Genomic DNA, 19,918 nt, shown 5'->3' with positions numbered 1-19,918 from the left:
TGGAAAAGTTTCTAAACATCAAGCTCGTCTTGATTCTAACGGATTTTTGTAAATTGAAGGCATTCACTATACTGAAACCTTCTCCCCTATTGGAAAAATTAACTCTATCCTCCTTGTTCTTTCCCTTGCTACCTCTTTCAAATGGGAAATCCAAAAGATGGATGTTAAATCTGCCTTCTTGCATGGGGACTTGCATGAAAAAATCTATATGGAACAACCTCCTAGCTTTATAGAGAGAAACTCCAGCCTTGTATGTCGGCTTAAGAAATCCCTTTATGGTCTCAAGCAAGTCCATCAGGCTTGGTATGCCAAAATGGATAGCTTTCTTTTAGATATTAGCTTTTCTACGTGTCATTCTGACAATACTGTCTACACCAAGAAAGTGGGTAAGTCTCTTATCATTGTCGTTATTTATGTTGATTATCTTATCCTTACTTGTAGTTATCCCAACCTTATAAACCATGTGAAGTCCAGCCTTAAAAATTAGTTTCAAATGACAGACTTAGGACACTTGCATTATTTTCTTGGTCTTCAAGTCTTGCAATCCAAGGAAGGTATTTCCCTTTCACATTCCAAGTATGGCTGGGATCTTCTATGCCACTTTCACGTGGAAGACTGTAATCCAGCCCCTTCTCCCTTTCAGTTTGGAGCAAAACTTTTAGTCACCTATACATTCCTACATGGTATGAGAGCACTATAGAAGCTAGTAAGGAAGCATTGTGGCTTCCTCAAATCCTATCAGAGTTTGGCTTTCAGTGGCAACATCCGACTACACTTTGGTGTGATAATCAAAATTCCATTAAACTATGCAAAGAGTGAGTCCAAATTCAGTGCAAGAAACACATTGAAATACACCTGCACTTCATCATAAAGCTCATTCATGACCATGTTCTTGAAGTGCAATACTATTCAACTGATGATCAAGTTGCAAACACCTTTACAAAGGCTCTCATAGAGGCGAAGTTTACTAAACTTCGATTTATGGTTGGAGTTCAGGAAGTTGTCACTAAGGGGGAATAGGCTCTAATGCCTCCTTCCTTCTCATATTGTGTCATATTTGTACATCCTTCAATCCTATCCCAAGTTGTTCCTAAGGGGCGATGTTAGGATATTCTGACACATAGGAAATAGTTAAGTATAACTTGGTCTAATGTAGAGTTAGGTAAAGTGTGTTTATTACTATGTACTTTTGTAAGTTACAATATGATGGTCATGATATGTTCTAGACATGAAGTGATCTGACGTTTCATTCTCTCCTCGGTATTACCGACACATGATCCATGAATTAACACTCGATTGGTACATGATCTCTATTTAAAGAGCATGGACGATCATTTGTAAGGTGACCATTCATGAGAGAAGCTTATGTAAATTTTATTTCTTTTATTATAAATTGCTTGAAGTGGTCGTGTTGGCTTAGGCCATGGACTCTTTCCCTCTTTGAGGGTTTTAACCACATCAATAATACTGGTGTATTGATCTGTGATATGTTTGTGAGTGGTGTCATTTGGTGTTATATCTGAGGAACTTACCCTATACATTCCTAGAAGAATTTTGTTGGCACTTGGATTTTAGCTCAGAACATATTTGAAATGAGATTGAAGTGAAAAAAATAAAACATTGACTACTCAAGGCTGCTAATTATTGCTAAGAAGCAAGAGCATTAGATCATAACCTAGAATTGAAAGGGTGGTTTGAGTCCCCAATTTCATTTTATAACTCTTTTTAGAGTGATTAAGCTACTCACCTCTCTTCTTTATCTTAGAGAGGCTTGGATATATGTTGCAGTGGTGTATGTTGATATTGGGGCATAACCAATACTCCATGCTTCAGATGTCTATATATTGCACCAAAACCATTACCCACAAGCTACAACTTCAATTGTTACTCATTTATTTTTTTATGAAATGAAGTAGACATGCCTTAAATGATTAACATCCACATTCCATCAATTTAATCACAATAAGTTTTCTCTTCCAATTGTAAGAACAATGGGATCAAGAGGAGTCACATCTAATAAAAATAAACTCGAAGGTATGAAAATGGGAGGGGAAGAGATTGAAGTTAAAAAATATTATTTTTCAATAACAAAACCTGATGATTGGCATCTTCACATATAGTATGGGAACATCCTTGAATAAGTTGTTTCTCACAATGAAACAACAATTTTGTGGGCTATTATAATTCCAAATTTAAAAGCTCCAATCACCATTTTTGTTGTTTCTATTTTAAAGAAAGATAAGGGTTTACCATAAAAAGTAAATTTTACTCCTCTCATGAGTCTATACCTAATAGATAACACAGGAAAGTGGAGCAATTTTGATGTGAAGTTGTATCTAGTAGGAACGACTACAAATTTACTAGATTGTGTGATAGATCTCTTTAGAATATCTGTGATTGTCCTTCAAGAGATGATTGAATATGTACCACCATTGTTGGTTCATAGAGAGGTATGTGATCATAATGTTGATATATTTTATTGTGAAAAGGTCTTCATTGACACTATATTAAAACCATTGGTTGAGAAGCTACCAAGTTTTAACGTTGTAATGAAGCATATCACTACAATTGATGTTATAGACTTTGTTAAATCATGCATGGAAGGGGTTATGTTTGCTACGAAGACACCACAACATCTTCTTCTAAATATAAATGCTTTATTTTAGGGTGGACTACAACTAGACAATGACTATCTTATAGTCCTTAAATGGGAGACACATAGACAAACTATTTTTCCTACTATTACAAGTGGAAGAAAATATTCTTTCTAGGTAGTGACACTACTTCACATAAAAGGAACCAAAAAGGATGCACATGTGGATATTCTAGCATATATAGTGCCCTTTTTTCCTTTCCTATTTATGAAAAATATTTTGAATAGGGTGGTGCTCTGGATAATCTTGAGGATTTCACAAGTTTTAATGGAACTAATTTCTACGGTATTCCACAAAATACATGTAAGATTATTTTCTGAAAGATTTATCGGGAAGTAGTATATGCATATGATTTCATTTTCGGTATGATTTTCCCAATGTTTAATGGTTAGACATTAGACGTGCATGTATCTTGAACAATCATTTAAGACACGCTATGCAAGTATATGTGTTAAAATTAGAAACTAGGGCCAAACTCCATGTGGGTCATCTTATTTATGGAACTTGATATTTTTCTTCGATCTCTCTCATCAAGAGGTGTAGGATTGATCTAAAGATCATAAAATTCTGATAAGTATTCATGGAGCTATGAATTTATTTTTTCTATAAGACAATTCGTCAAGGTCGGCCAACAACCAAATAAACCCCAGATGTGCTCAACGTTTTAGTATAAAAGTAGTTGAATTGAGAGTCACTTCACACACTTCTATATTGATTTATCTCCACTTTTCTTTGGTTTTAGTGGAAGATAAATCTAGGAGTGGAAGCCCTAGATGTTGGAGGAAAAGAGGTTGTCCTAGCTGCAGCATATAAGGCAGGCTAGCAAAGTGATGGAAGGGTTCTATGCATGGAACTAAAGGAGCTTAAGGAAGGTAGCCCTAATGCAGTCCTATAGGTAGCCCTAACACAATCCTAAAGGCAGCCCTAATGCAGTCCCAAGGCATCCCTAAACGTTTTCCTAAAGGAAGCCCTAACGCAGTCCTAAAGGTAGCCCTAACGCAGTCCCAAGGAAACCCTAAACATTGCCCTAAAGGCATCCCTAACGTAGTCCTAAGGCATCCCTAAACGTTGTCCTAAAGGCAACTCTAACACAGTCCTAAAGGAAGCTCTAACGCAGTCCTAAAGGCAGCCCTAACGTAGTCCTAAAGGCAGCTCTAATGCTATCCTAAGGAAGCCCTAATGCTATCCTAAGGTAGCCCCAACCTACACTATCTCAAGGGTATCCTAGCCTCTATTAAGATAAAGATAGACATTGTCCTAAACATACCAATGGTGCCCTAGCCACAGGCATATTGTGCCCTAAATGTAGGCCTAATGCAGCTGAAAGGGAGGACTGTTTTGAGGCCTAAAACAAGGCACCAAGTTACTGAAAGGAGGTCGAGAGTAGGCCAAGTTGAAGGAGGGTTGTTTAAGGAAGCAAAAATGTGATATGTAGATGACAACGTGGGACTATGGTAGGCTGCAATCCTAACCACTTCAAAACAAGGACATCATGGAGAGTTTGAGGGCTCGAACATGCCCAGGACATCAATGCTAGTAAATGGGACAGTTGGACTACATGGTGCTGCTAAGACACATGGGACAACAACAAGGTATGGCAAGGCTAAGGGGACAGTAGCAAGGGGACAATGACAAGCCATAGCATGACTGTTAGGGACAACAACTACAACAATATTTCGAGGCACGAGTGGCAAGGGACAAATTCATAGTAAATGGGACAACAAAGGAATGCTAAGGCAAAAATGGGACAATAGCAAGCATGGACAACATGACAATAATGGTGTTGCAAGCACATGAGATATCTTGTATGTCAACATGGATCGCCATACCACATGGGACAGTAGTGTGGCAACATGATGCAGTAATGGAACATGGGACAATTGTGGAAGCATGGTTCAACAATGGCACATGGAACAATAGTGTAGCATAAGGTGCAACAATATGATGTGTACATCATGGTCATGAGGTCCATTATTGTGATGATGGGTGTAGCACAGTGAGGTACAACATGATGACGAGATGCAACACAATGATAGGTGAAGGAGTCACCTTGGAGAATCAGTTGAAGCAGCATGTCTTCAAATAATCTCATGTATCATCTTCTTAGATATGATCTATGCTCTTATCTAGATAATTCAAAGCATTGACTTCTATTCTAAATGTACTATCTCTCTCTCTCTCTCTCTCTCTCTCTCTCTCTCTCTCTCTCTCTCTCTCTCTCTCTCTGTTGAACTGTTGAAGAACATATAAGACGAATTGATTAAGGGTTTCCCCACATTAGAGTTTGTCCATGGGTAGCACCACATCTTGTGTCCTCTTGTCCTGGCTTGTCTTAAATGATTTATGTTTATGTTCTATCTGTAGTTTACTTTAATGTTGATGTGATTGCTAATCTGGAAATATATTGAGCTAACTGTGAAAATTGAAATAAATTTCTATAAGCATATAACATACCTAAAATTAACAATATGTCTTGCATTCAATTTGTTTCATGGAAATAGTTGTTGTTCTCTATCAATAAAGAAGTATTCTCTCCTAATCACAAATTGCATCCTCACAAACGAGTGATTGAGTTTGTGTAGTGGCACGCTCAATAGCCACTGAGTTTGTGATTCATGACCTTCCCTGAGCACTTGTCACAGTTAGTCACAAATCGCAACTGCAAGCCACACTGAGTTAGCATTTCTCACTGAATATTTGACCTACTACTTCCCTAGATCCAACACATGCGATAAGTGTAGTGCACATTTCCTCATTATGATGTCCCACTTGTCATCATAATGTTTTGTCATATGCTTGGTCATGTGATTGGTTCATCTACCCTTTCCTTCAAGTAGTTATACATGCACTTGCCCTTTATGTCAATTACAAGGCTCAACAATGATGATCTTTTTCACTATTGGAGAATGTAACTAAGTTCAATCTTCATAATTTGTATCATTATGTATTTTATGTAAAAATAATAAGAAAAGAAAAAGAAATGTTATTATTTTTTTTCTAGACAAGCATGTTCTTCATGCTTTTAAGAGTTTATGAGTTAAAAGAGTCAAATTCCTATTTTGACCTATTATAAAGAAAAAGGAAAAATAATTAAATATTTCATTTTCGGTTAGAAGCCCCTCTAGGTGCCAAGTTTGCCTAGATGTCAACTTGGCCTTCCCCAATGGAGGTATATTCGTACCCCCTCTAAATAGTACAAATAGAAGGAATATGGAGATCATTTTGGACACATGTAGTTGATGATTTGTGATCTGAGATATCACATAGAGCATATAAAGGAAATGGAGGGCCTAAGTCTAAAAGAAAGGATAGCTTCATGAGCTAGAATATGTGGAAGATATGCCTTGGTATGTCTCTTTTTGTTGGTGCCTTGCTGATGGATCAGATGGACAGGAGGAACGTCTGATTTGGTATCTATACGAAGACGTTTTTTATGGTCATTGGTCTTGGATATCTCATTTGATCTAATTCTATAAGAAGATATTTTTTGTATTTTCCCCTTAGAGAGGTTTTTGTTAGAAAAATATTATATATGACATAGAAATGAAAGACATATAATATGTGGAAAAACACAAAAACATAAAACCAGAGAGACACAAATATACGTGGTTCACCCAGTTTGGGCTACGTCCACCTCGAACAGCCAGTCCTTCCTTTCTATTATCCAGTAAAATGAAGAGACACAACCTATAGCAGATTCGTTGTAATATCCTATGTTTTCTCTCATAGTCTCACCTCTCTGTTTCTCACTCTGAGAATACACATCTATATCACAGCCTCAATACAATACCCTCATACAAAGAGAAGGGTTGCCTTCTAGGGCAAAAACCCCTAAACTAAACATAAATTCTACCATGAGATCATCCGCCTAATGAACAACCCAGATTGACTAGAAATTACTATACTTTTACAAGGAAATTTTACAATCTTCTTGCGGTATACATCTGGTTGGAACAAAGACCTCTAAATAATCATTCTCCACACCCAACAGTTTTTAGTGGCTTGGAGCCTATATATTTTCTTCTCTGTTTTCTTGTGATGTTCACGTTTACATTTTGATAATTGTTTGATGAAGAATAACATAATTATATTAATAAAAGTCCAACTAATCTCACAAATGGTTATCAAAGTAAAGAAAATATAATATATTTGTGTACCCTCCTGATTTTCCAACATGGGACCAAAGCTTGAGGTTTGTACAAGGAGACTTGAATATTGCATCTGGGTTGGATTTTGGATCGAATTCTATTTCTATGTGATTTTTCTAGGCACTCAGAGCTCTATGGAAAACCTAATGAAAATATTTGATCCTATCTGAGTTAATGATTATATGTTTGCACAATATTTTGTGGTATACTCCTTTTACTGAGTTATTTTATAAGTCCTTGCATGTATCTATTGCTATAAAACGTAAATTATCAACAATTATAACTTATTTTTTTCAACCTTGATACTTTCTTGTGAAACTTAGTTATCTTCTTTATGCTCTTCACTTAGATTTGTTCATGAAACAATAACAATAAAAGAGGACAAAAATATAGGCTCTCAACTAGGGAAAATCCCCTCCAAGGGGAAAAATCGAAAAATCTTCTCTTCATAGGATCTGCTTCAAATGAGATATAGTGACCCAATCCCTAGACCAAGGCCTTCTCACAGTAACAAGTAACATTTCCTTGAGACCTTCCTTAAACTGCTTCTTCCTTGCAACTTTGACTTGCCAAAAACTACCCATCTACTTGAGCCAACAACTTCACCCTAGAAACTACTGTACTATTGGAGATTCCATGACTTTCTAGACTCAAAAATAATTCTTTTTACAATTAAAAATTTACTAGAAGGGTCTTATAAATATGATGTTGAATAATTTGACTCATGACAATAAATCATGATACCTAAAAAACCTTAGAAGCACAAAGAACATGATTTTACCGAAAAGACCAGAAATACTAAGCATGAAACCCATGCTTTTATAACAATATGTTTTCTTTTATTTGATTTTTTGTTACATAGGATACATATTGAAATTATTACAACAATTATGAATACTAAAACTAGGTACATTTCCAACACTCCCTCTTAAATAGGGAGGCATTCATAAGTGTACAACCAATACAACATAACATCTAAAATTGAAGAGTTATCAAGAAGAGTCGGATTGATAAGCCATACTACAAGCATCATCAATATGGCCAACACTGTCCCTAAGGCCTAACTAGAGAATGTCTTCTTTAATTCAAGAGAATTATGCTTGGAGGCTTTATGTGTGGTACTGCACTACCTCTCTAAGGTACATACCCATCTCGATGTCCAAAAGTTATGTCCTTCTAGGACTATTCTTATCTTGGATCTCTTGAGTCCTCAAAAAATATCAATCCTCTTCGAACACTCTTTTCTTGGATTCTTTTCCTATCCTCAAAGAGTGTCGGCCCCTTTCCTTTCTTGGAAATTATACCCTCAATGAAAACACATATGCTTATCCAATCAAATGATATCCTCTCTTCATCACCTGAAGAGGAGAATGCATATGTGATATCAATAATCACTCCCTATCAAACCGAGAGGACATCCCTATTCTCCCTTAATCTTGAGAATATAACCTTGCTCATATTCAAGGAGACTCCTTTTGTTCCCTCTCAAAACCAGAGGAGGTTCCAGACTTCCTTCCAATAATGGAAGCCAACACCACAATATTTATAACTTGTCTTAATCTGCGTATCAACTACCAATTTTCCATAGATACATGGTTCCCTCTTGCCTTCACATCTCTTGGATTGATCCTGCTTCTCTTTGAGGAATCATGGAACCATATCCACTGTTCGTTCTTGTGATAGGATCTAGGTCATCTTTCTTGCTCATCACTTTTAATATTTGACATGAATGCATTGTATTTAGCCTTCCCAAGCTTCTATCTAATCATGGCTTCTATTGAATTTCCATGATCTTGGGTCTAGGATAGAATATTAGAATCTAATATTTGCACAATGGAACAATATAAAGCATTAGATCACACATTAATAAGCATAGACAACTTTTTAAAAAATATTTTACAAATATGTACAATAACCCAATCTTCATTATATTAAACCAACTGAGTAATATAATATTTTAGGGCTCCCATACAAGGGATACAAGATACAATGACAATCTCGGTACAGTCTCTATGTTGTATCTCACCCTGCCAGTCCTTTTCTCTCATTTTCCTCTCTAGTTTCCCCTTAGTCCATCAAGAGACAACACATGGAGTCTCCACAAGGGTTACCACCTATCACTACTACAAGTCGCTTCTACTTCAATGAACACGTGCTGATCCAATGTGCTCTTCTAGGCTATCCAACTCCTAAGCTCCAATAATCCTTCTAGTAGATTCTTTCATCCATCAAAGAGCTACACATAGGCTCAATCCTTCACCCAACCTTTAGTTGTCAAGCTCTCATTATGAGTTCTTGTGAAGGGCTACTTTGGGCCATCAACACACTTCCCTCCATGAGTCTAATGATGCCCAATCAAATCACTATGAGATCTTCTCCTAGATGAGGCTTTCAACCATTGACACAAGCCTCCCAATCGGTTCCCACAGGCTACTACAACGTTATCCACACTAGAACCTCCAACTAGAAACAAACTGAACATAAAATCAACATCACCATACCTCAAATTTGTTGTCAAATTATTGTCCCTTCCTGTGTAAACTTGGCCTATACCCAGCTTGCAGAAACCTAGTCCACAAAAATGCACTACCTACAGAAACAAAGTATGTGGAAACAAACTTCCTGTGGAAATCTAGTTTGCGGAAATGTACTGCCTGCAGAAACCTAGTCTATGGAAACACACTTCCTATGAAACCCAGTTTGTATTGACTATCCAAAAATCTATTATCAACTTCAAAAATTCATAACTCACTAAGGACAACTCGGATTTTGATGATTTGCAAACCGTTGTATTCGCCTCACTACACTCTATCATATCCATCCCTCTCATGTCCAAAATTCTCCATGGTTTTTTCCCAATCATCGATGGGTGAAAAACCCCAACTTTGGGTTCCAAGCCCACAAGTGACTCTTGTAGTGCTTCACCTTGTAAAGCCCAAACCCTAGGGATTGGAGGACCTCCCAAGCTACTCAAAAATCAACACTCCCTCTTAGAAAGGGATGTACTTCCAATAATAGGAATTAACTCATCATTGTTGTTATAGACATATTTCGGCATTGCAACCCCAATCACATATGTCCATAAACCAAGGGATTCTAAGTCCCTAAAAGTGTTGTTTCATACCCTAAAGGAGCAAGGTCAGCTGATTACATCATCTCCCAGAAGTTCTCCATGAAAAGCTACTCAAAACTGGTCAAAGCAGGACCATACAGACTGCTCAGTGCTAAAGGTGTGATGCATCTCACCTGCCACATGCAAAAAGTGTGATGCATACTGGAAATCCCTTCTATAGGGTGTGATGAGTGAGAGCAAACAAATGGCACAAGCAGTTTGCTAGGTGGAAACCCAGAGAATCTTCTAGAAGCTGCTCATTTGACACTTGCCTCTCTGAGTTCGCCCAGGGATGAGTAAGAGATCTAAAATCTCCATGTGGAACCAAGAACTATCAGAGAGATGACACTAATCAAAATCTTAGAAGTTGACTCAGCCCCCTGCAAATATCTATAAATGGATCCCTCATCCAAGAGATCCAAAGGTTTGGTAATTTGCAAAGAGGTGCTGCTGGTTTCTCTTTGAAGACATTGTTCGGTGATCTTGATTTGTGTGAGGTGAAGAGGGCTTTCAAGCCGGAAGGATGGCGCTGGGTCAGGCCAAGTGGTTGTAATCCTCTCTTCTGTCACTTTTACTAATAAAGCTATTTGAGTTCTCCTCCATATTCTTGTGTATCACTGAATACTGTGTTTGTTATATGCATTTGTATGGTCAATATATATCTGATCCTATATTGTTTATAGTGAAAGATCTCTATGCTTTGATGGTATTACGTTGCTGTGAATCTACAGGTGCTCTTTGAAGCTGGACAAGTACAGAAGTAGTGGCGAGATTCTGTCAAAGGGGAAAGGAAACAAGCAAGGAGCCAAGCAGAATACTGAGATTGGTACTTTCTGCTTCTTTCTCATCTCTCTCTCGTAAAGGAAAAAACAAGTGACTTTAATCTGTTTGTTTCTAAGATAGCTACCCGTCTTAGTGGGAGCGATTAGTTTGATTGCTTGTCTCTATTTGTTTGATTCATAAACCACAGACGGAGCCTGAAGTCAAGCCAGCTAGCCTTAGAACTGCATTTACTATGCAAGTGCAAAGTAGATCAATGCTGCTTCAGTCAATCTTTGGGTTTGTTTATGAACTGAACAATTGGCTTGCAAACATCCTAAGTGCCCTAGAGGTAGATCAGCCCTATACTTTGTAATTACTGACTATCATTTGCTCGGCCTAAATCCCCGGACTAAATTGCAAATTGTGACCAAAAACCAAGTTAAAGTCTCATCCCTGGACCATCGCACCCTGTCTTCCTGGAAATATGGATGCATCACACCTCCCGTGTGCAGTTGGTGGGTTGCATCCCTATTTCCCTATGTTATAGGTGCGATGATCAGACAAGACTAGATCTGCCTCCAGATTTTGGTTTTTTCTTCACTGTCTTCAGTATTATTCAAGAGTTTTGTTGTCTGTGACCAGTAGACCACTGTTGAAACCCCCTTCTTTGCATCATCCAACCTCTATTGTACAAAGAATTGTGAATGTTGTTATGTATTGTGCGCCATTTACAGTTCTCTTTTACAGAGGAGTAGCTTAATTGAACTATCGTCTTTTGATTTGGAAGTGTCGCAAGTGTCATTTCCAGTCAAAGAAAATAATCCTACTTTTCTTGATAGTCAATTGTATTGTTACTCTTATATTTGATCTGAATCTATAAGTATTTCAAGTGTCGAAAGTGGTTTTCAATTCAAAATTGCAAAGTGTCCTCTTGCCTTCCTGTCATTTTTTGAAAAGAAAATCATTAGTACTGTCACTTTGAAAGAAGAAATAATTTAGATTTGTATTTAGCATTCTTTTTGTCATTCACACATTAAGAAAGCGGAAAACAAATACATGCACGTGCATTTACATCTAGACTGCTTGTTGATTTTGATTTAGGACAGTGCATCTAGTGTGTGCTCTCTACTCTATGTTGAAAGGATTTCATTTCTCTTTCCTTAGTAGCTAGGATTTTCATTGCAAAAAGAAGATTAAACGACTGTTTATCATCTTAGATTGCATTTTAGGAATTGTATATCTACATCATGCGGTGAACCTGAAAGGCAAATTTCTTAAGAAAGATCAACTGTAAAATAAATTTAATGAACATAAAAATGCTTTGGAACCTAACGCACAACATCTAGAAGTCTAGGCTAGAGATGTATTCTGGCGTTGTAAAGCCTGGTAACTGTTGCTTTCATCGTAGGTTGGGTGATTCCTCCTCTTTGAGATGATAAGTGCCAGTACGGACTTGTGCTCCCACGTACTATCAAGTATATATTGGGAGACCACAATAGGCTATATCCTTTATCCTTAAGAAGCCATGTCTGCTGCCCTATCAATTGCAATGCACTGAACACAGCATTCGGGAAGATTGACTGTCGTACCGTAAAAAGTATTCTGCAGTTTTGCGATTGGTTTGGTAATCCCTATGTCTAGATTTCCAGAGTAGTCTCTTTCATTCCTTTTCAGACTCCTTAAAGGAAAAGGTCCATTTGAGCACTTGTCACTTCAGGCTCATTAAAAATTGAAGGTGACTAAAGTCATATTTAGCTTTTTCTCGACTCTTAAAAAGTGAAAAAGCAAGTTGTGTCAAAGCGTCTAAAATATATTTTAATCGGAATAACATCACTATTCCCTCGTTGGTCTTAGGTTAAAAAAATGGAGTCCGCCAACCAAGGATTTCCCCTTGGGGGAAGTCCTAGTCCTTTCTCCTCTTGGGGAGATGTTGGTGCACCCCATATGGCCAAATTGTCCCTTCCAGGACTGACGATTGGCCTGCCGGTATGGCTTTTCTCGACCTCTGTCATTCAAAGCACCATATTTCCTAAACAATCAAATCAACAACTAGATGATACCAGAGTTTACCCCCAACCTTCTACTTTGTTTTTCTCTCCCTCTCCTTCTTCCTCTTCGCTTGGTAAAGATAGTAAAAATAAAAACCAAGTAACTAAGAAGAAAAAGAAGGGGAAGGAGAAGAAGAAGAAGGAGCCAACGACAAAAGGGGGAAACCATGCATCGTCTAGCTAAAATCCACATAATGCACCATCCAAACCTAAGTCTCCATGTGTAATTTGCAAAGGGGACCACTATCACCGAGATTGTCCTTGCATCTCACGGATCCTAAGGGACTGGTCTCCCCGCTTGCACAATCCGGTGTCGTCAACCTCTGACGATCATGTTGAAAGTACACTGTCAACTAGTGAAAGTGAAGTCACCGGACAAAAGGGACAATCTAAATTTCCCTATAGACTGTGTGAAGGCAATCATGCCCTCCACCGTTGTCCCTTCCTGGATGAAGCTAAAAGAGTCTTGGATAATCGTCCTATATCACCGCAGCGACTCCCGCCTGGGTATAAGAAACTCTTGCCAAATCCATTGCTAGTTGAAAATTCGACTGAGCCACCTTTGGAGTCGGTCGAAGCACCTATCATTGAAGATAAACCCTTTGAGTCCACATCGGACCAAAGTCAACAGGCCGAGACGGCAGTCGACCCCATCTTGACTTCAAAGGATTTACCTTCAGATGATACAGTCATTGAAGAGAATGAGAACGACACCATTCAAATTCTTTTTGTAAACACAGACTCCGATGAACATGGGGGAAATCTGCCCATTCCTTTACCACAGGAAGGAAATTCATCAGAGTTGTATCCGGCCGTTTATTCGATCCCACCTCCAAGCAACCTAGTCGTTTCCTTTGATTGGAATCTACTAGGCAAACCACGTTTACCATCTAATGTACCATTTTGAATCATAGTGTAAACTTACAAAATGGTCATGGTTGGTACCATCATAGATGAAGGCGCTTCTGTGAGTATCCTTTCCTCAACTTCTTGGAAAGCGCTTGGGTCTCCAGCGCTTTTGCCTGAGATTTGATATCTGACAGGCTTTGATAAAGGAACCAGTCGGCTGTTAGGGATCCTTCCAAATTTTCCTATAACTTTGAGAAGGAAAACCATTTATCTGAATGTAATGGTAGTCCAAGTACCTTTAGATTACAATCTACTCCTTGGGCACGACTACATTTATAGCATGGGAGCCATTGTCTCCTCACTCTTTCGAGTAATGTGTTTTCCGCATGAAGGCAGAGTGGTCCAGCTTGTAGACCAGCTTTCATTCCCCGGTTCACACATAGCTAATAGTCAAATTCCATCCCTAACAGGTCTTTTTGCACAAGGAATGCCTCATCAATCTCTAGTCTATCCACCTGATGAGCACGAGTGATTCGGTGGTCAAGATTGAAACCCGGGGGGGCATGCACCCTGGCCTGCTTCGGCGAGAAAAATTTAGGTATAGGGTAGGTTTCCGTAGAGGATATATGACTGGTCTGACACACCCGTCCGTTTAGGAAAATGGGATTAGACTGGAATAAGATACATTAGAAGGTAGGCCTTTCCCGATAGAACAAATGTTTTGTCTGCAAATTGAAGGGTAACCTGGAAAGGTAGGCCTTTCCTGATAAAACAGTGTTTTGTCCGCAAATTGATGGGTAACCTTCGAAACTCTACTTCGCTATACCTGGAGGCATGCAAAATGTTTGCATGAAAGTGAAAAGCAACCATTTATTTTCTTAGTTTGTAGGTTCTTAACCGTTTAAACTCATAGGATTGGTCGTTCCTAGCTTACATAATAAAAGGATTCAGAGCATAATTTCGAATGGTGCAAGCTTCTTAAAAATGAACCTATCGATGAGACATCCTCATTATACGACTGGCATGAGTAGTTTTACACCAAGTTCAATCTCGTTAAAATATAAATCTAGCAATGAGCATATGTTCCACCAGAGTTTAAGCTCATTATATAATGAACCCACCTCTGGTAAATAACCATTGTGAATGCATTATCATCAGCTTTTGAACCTTGGTCGTGTTCTTACCATCACCTCCACTCTGCTTTTGCCGATCATTCACCTCCATTTGATTGTTTACCCCTTTTGAGGAACAGCTATGACGAGTGATCCTATTAGCCACCTTTTTACACTGCCATAATTGGAAAGTTCCAAACCTTACCTAGAACCAATTGCTATCTGAAAAACATCACTCGTTCCGCAAAAAATGAGTCTCCTTTAAGATATTTTCATCTGACTCGTAAAATATGAAAAGATTGCTGAGCGATTGGCCTCTCTAGCTCATTAAAGTGATTGGAAGTGTTTTCCCTCCTCTAGATTTTAATCTTTTTGGACTTGAGGGATTATTACACAAAAAGATCGAGTGTTTGTCTTGTTCGGCTCGTTAAAACTATCGAAAAGTCATCCCTTTCGCATTGTTTTATACTTTTTCGGACTTAAGGGATTATATTACGAAAAAGGAATATTGGAGTCTTCTTTCCATCTGTTTTTAGACTCTCTAAAATTGAAAAGGACCGAGTTATCCTTGTCGTTAAACTCATTAAAACAATAGCGACAAACTTGTCCATTCAGACAAGAGAGAGTTTCACTGTCGCTAGGCTCATTAAAACATAGTGACGGGTTTGCTCGAAGTGAAAATTATAGAACAAGCATATGTTATCCTCCTCAAGCTTGACAAAAATAAAGAGGTACTAGTCAGAAATGACTGGAGAAACTTGGGAAGAAAATTTAAAGAAACTTTATTGGTAGAAAGTCGCTCTTGAACATGACCCTTTCACTCCATCACCATGATTGAGTCGGGTTGGGTTATTCCGTTCACCAATCATATCACCATTGGTCCACCGTACCATCCACTTTTGGGGTTAACTCTACCAATCCATTTTAGTGTCGCCAATATGTTCAAGAGAAGTCACTCAGAGAATTCACCTACCCAGCTTGTGTCTCATCTGCTACAATCCCTTCACGCTTCATTCTTTCATGACTGCCACCCTGAACCTTGTATCATCAGATCATTTTCACCTCTACAAAATCATTTGCTACGTTCTGTGTCATAGATGTTGGATCCATTAATGCCTTCCTATGACGGGTCACTTCTTGTCGACATCAGCTCATTATCTAAGAAGATGACCTAGGGACAACCCTTCCAGTACTTTGAAGCTTGCATGCCTCAACGGCAAGTTTCTCACTTTTGGCGATAAGTTTACACTAATGGCCTTCGATCGAAAGACTTTGTGTGGTGTTTGATATTAACTCATGTTTCACACCACGTGAATTGTACTACAGTACCTTGAGGGTCATCATCATCATCGGTGATTCCTCTCGTGCCTGTTAACAATTTGCATCATTGAATGGTAATCAGGCGATGTCTTTCCATATTCGACATCAGAACATCTTATCACATGGATCGACTTGTACTTCGGGCGAAGATTGAATGAGTTTTGAAGACCCCGGATCTAGTTTCATCCATCCGGGCTGCGATATAATTAGGAAAATAAAGACATCAAATGTACATCATTGTTGCACAGATAATCATCATAACTAAGGGATGATGGCTCTACCAGAATCATCAGTCTGCACAGAAATGGTTGTCTGTCCTATGTACATGAAAATGAATTTATCAAGCTGAGCATGGGAATGCTCGCCTCAGCTAGATCATGAAAATATATGAAGATAATGTATTGTATTCTATCCTATTACAGGTCACCTTCCAGTGCGAAAAACCTCGAATCCTCATTATAAAGCATTTCACCCGACATCAAAAGATTTATGACCTCATGCTTTAGGGGGCAACTGTTATAGACATATTTGGGCACTGCAACCCCAATCACATATGTCCATAAATTGAGGGCTTCTAAGTCCCTAAAAGTGTTGTTTCATACCCTAAAGGAACAAGGTCAGTTGATTACATCATTTCTTAGAAGTTCTCCATGAAACGCTACTCAGAATTGGTCAAAGTAGGACCATACAAACTGCCCAGTGCTAAAGGTGCGATGCATCTCACCTGCCACATGAAAGAAATGTGATGCATACTGGAAAGCCCTTCTATACAGTGCGATGAGCGAGAGCAGACAAATGGCACAAGCAGTTTGCTAGGTGGAAACCCAGAGAATCTTCTAGAAGCTTCTCTTTTGACACTTGCCTCTCTCAGTTCACCCAGGATGAGTAAGAGATCTAAAATCTCCATGTGGAACCAAGAACTATCAGAGAGATGACACTAATCAAATCCCAGAAGCTGACTCACCCCCCTACAAATATCTATTAATGGATCCCTCATCCAAGAGATCCAAAGGTTGGAATTTGGTAATTTGCAAAGAGGTGTTGTTGGTTTCTCTTTGAAGACATTTGTTGGGTGATCTTGCTTTATGTGAGGTGAAGAGGGATTTCAAGCTAGGAGGATGGCACTAGGTCATTCCAAGTGGTTGTAGTCCTCTCTTCTATGACTTTTACTAATAAAGCTATTTGAGTTTTCCTCCATATTCTTGTGTATCTTTGAATACTGTGTTTGTTATATGCATTTGTATGGTCAACATATATTTTATCCTATATTGTTTACAATGAAAGATCTCTATGCTTTGATGGTATTACGCTGCTGTGAATCTACAGGTGCTTTTTGAAGCTGGACAAGTATGGAAGCAGTGGTGAGATTCTGTCAAAGGGGAAAAGAAACAAGCAAGGATCCAAGTGGAAAACTGAGGTTGGTACTCTCTGCTTCTTTCTCATCTCTCTCTTGTAAAGGAAAAAACAAGTGACTTTAATCTGTGTGTTTCTAAGATAGCTACCCATCTTAGTGGGACTAGTAGTTCTGAATAGACACTAGATTTCCTGGTAACAATTGTCATTACTACTTGTAACGCTCACCCAAGTCTTAGTGTTCATCACTACAATGATCCTTGTAGCATGAACTATGCCCCTCTCGGAAGTGTTGCTATCACTGTGTTGACATGGTGAATTTTTGCTATTCCAACAAGGGGAACTAATCCGATTGCAGACCCCAATTAGATCTAGTTTCGTTTGGAATGGCTAGTTCTAACGGGTTTTAAAGGACCCCGTAAACTGTTATATGTGTTGAAAGATTGGTTCTTGGAGGAAGATTTCAATTAGATCAACAAAGAGAAACAGCTAACCTATAAGTATCAAATCCTATCTACACTAATTATAACTACTTATGCCAATCCTAACTATTCTAATCTATCCTATAGAAGCATAACAAAAGAGATTAAACATTATATATGGATTCCAAGTCGAAATGAATCAGTCACTGGTTCATAAATGAACAAGGTTGTATTAAATCTTGATTGCAATCTAATTACTTATACATGAATGCACATTCCTTTCCATACAAATAACACTTGGTACTGATGTTTAATGGAGTTTCAAATCATCAACCTTTCATGAGTTAAGCATGCTATTGAATTATATTTGAATAATTAGGAATAACCATGAACTATATGTTATCAATATGCATAAAGTAAAACACATTTATCTTTATGGTAGCAACAACGCTATGATTCCAAACACTTGAAAGAAGAGAGAATAAATTTGAAACAAAAGGCTCTTTATCAACCAGACAGTCTTCTTTATTGACAATAAATCAAAAGTTGTTCTACCCAAAAAAAATTCCTCGTCTCCTATGTTGGGTCCCTATAATACTAGTGATTACCCCATTACTATTGTAGTTGTACCCCTTATTAATATTGTTGTGCCCCTATTGTTCCCATATTGTTATTACTATACCCCATAGAATCCCTCTATTGTTATTTTTGTGGCTTTATATTATTATTGTTAGGTCAGCTGGGTTATATTGTGATTCCTTAGACTCCTATATATAGAAAGGAGGTTTTTTCATTTGAATCATCAAAGAATTGTTCATTTATGTAATGTAAAGGAGGTTTCCCCCTCGAAGAGGCTGAATTCTAAGGCGTTGATCTATCTTTTCTATCTTTTTCCTGAGCTGGTTTTATAACATTTGGTATCAGAGCTTTGGATTCTAGGGTTTCGCTACTCCAAAAAGGTTATCGAGGCATTTTCACTATAGATTTTTTTCTATGACATTTCAAAAGCAAAAAAAAAACCCATTTGAGATGAAATTGTACTAAAGCTCGAGTCGTCATAACTTTCTATCTGAGCATCAGATTCAAATTTTGTAAGAAGTTATAGAAAGAGCACAGACTGTAGTTTCTTGTATATATTTTTCAGAGCCAAAGGTTGAAACAGTGACACGTGGCACTTCATACAAGTTCGCTCTTCTGTAAAGGTTTATAGTTAGGTCATCTTGGGATATTGTGCATAAAACTTCCTTGGAGAATCAAATTTGGATCAGACTAGTGGCATTGGGAAGAGGACACAGAGGGCTACTACAGGTTGTAATTTCAGAATTGGATGATCTAAATTGCAGAGATACATTAGACTCAATATCAAGCTTCTACAAAGTGAAAAAAAGGTGTGTAGTTTTCTTTTAATTTTTGCATAAGCTTGGTTTGAAAAATTAGTTTGAAGGAATTCAAAGGGCATAGTAAAGCATTATTATCGGTAATTGATGCCCCAAGGAAAGAAAATGCAAACACCTAGTAAGCAACCTGAAAGCTCTAGCATGACTCATGAATAAGAAGAAGAAATGCAACATGATATATCAAAATTACGAGACCAAGTGCAACAAGTGTCACTTGCACAAAAAGCAACAGAATATAAGATGGATGGTTTAAGGAAAGATGTAGAAGCTAAGATGGATGGTTTAAACAAAGGTGTAGAAGCTAAGATGGATTGTTTAAAGAAAGGCATAGAAGCTAAGATGGATGGCATGGAAGCTAAGATGAATGGCATGGACGCTAAAATTGATGGCATGGATGATAAGATGGAAGAATTGAAGATAAATATGAATAAGTTGCTACAAGAAATGATCACTAATGGTGAAAGGGTAGTAAAGGAAACTCATGATGAGAACAAAGGAAATGTTAATCATGATTCCATAGACTCTAATGTTGGATCAAAGACCCACCATATTCCAAAAATTGATATGAGGAAGTTTGATGGCAAGGATCCCTCAACATGGATATTACAAATGGAGCAATTTTTCGATCTCAATAATGTGCAAAACACACAAAAGGTACGTATTGCAACTTTATATTTGGAACCAAATTATTTTGTATGGTATCAATGGCTTTTCTCTCGTAAACAAATTATCACTTGGGCA

General features: G+C 38.0%; 1 pseudogene; it reads left to right on the top strand.

Annotated features, from left to right (window-relative positions):
- Nucleotides 1-2,276: 2,276 nt before the first annotated feature.
- On the top strand, nucleotides 2,277-2,974 carry LOC149186487 (dihydroorotase, mitochondrial pseudogene; annotated as a pseudogene).
- The last annotated feature ends 16,944 nt before the right edge of the window (nucleotides 2,975-19,918 follow it).

Source organism: Pinus tabuliformis, chromosome 3_1, assembly GCF_031772625.1.
Source record: "Pinus tabuliformis cultivar Carrire ecotype Pingquan chromosome 3_1, CPIR1, whole genome shotgun sequence".
Lineage (NCBI taxonomy): Eukaryota > Viridiplantae > Streptophyta > Pinopsida > Pinales > Pinaceae > Pinus > Pinus tabuliformis.
This window is presented reverse-complemented; position numbering and strand designations above follow the sequence as displayed.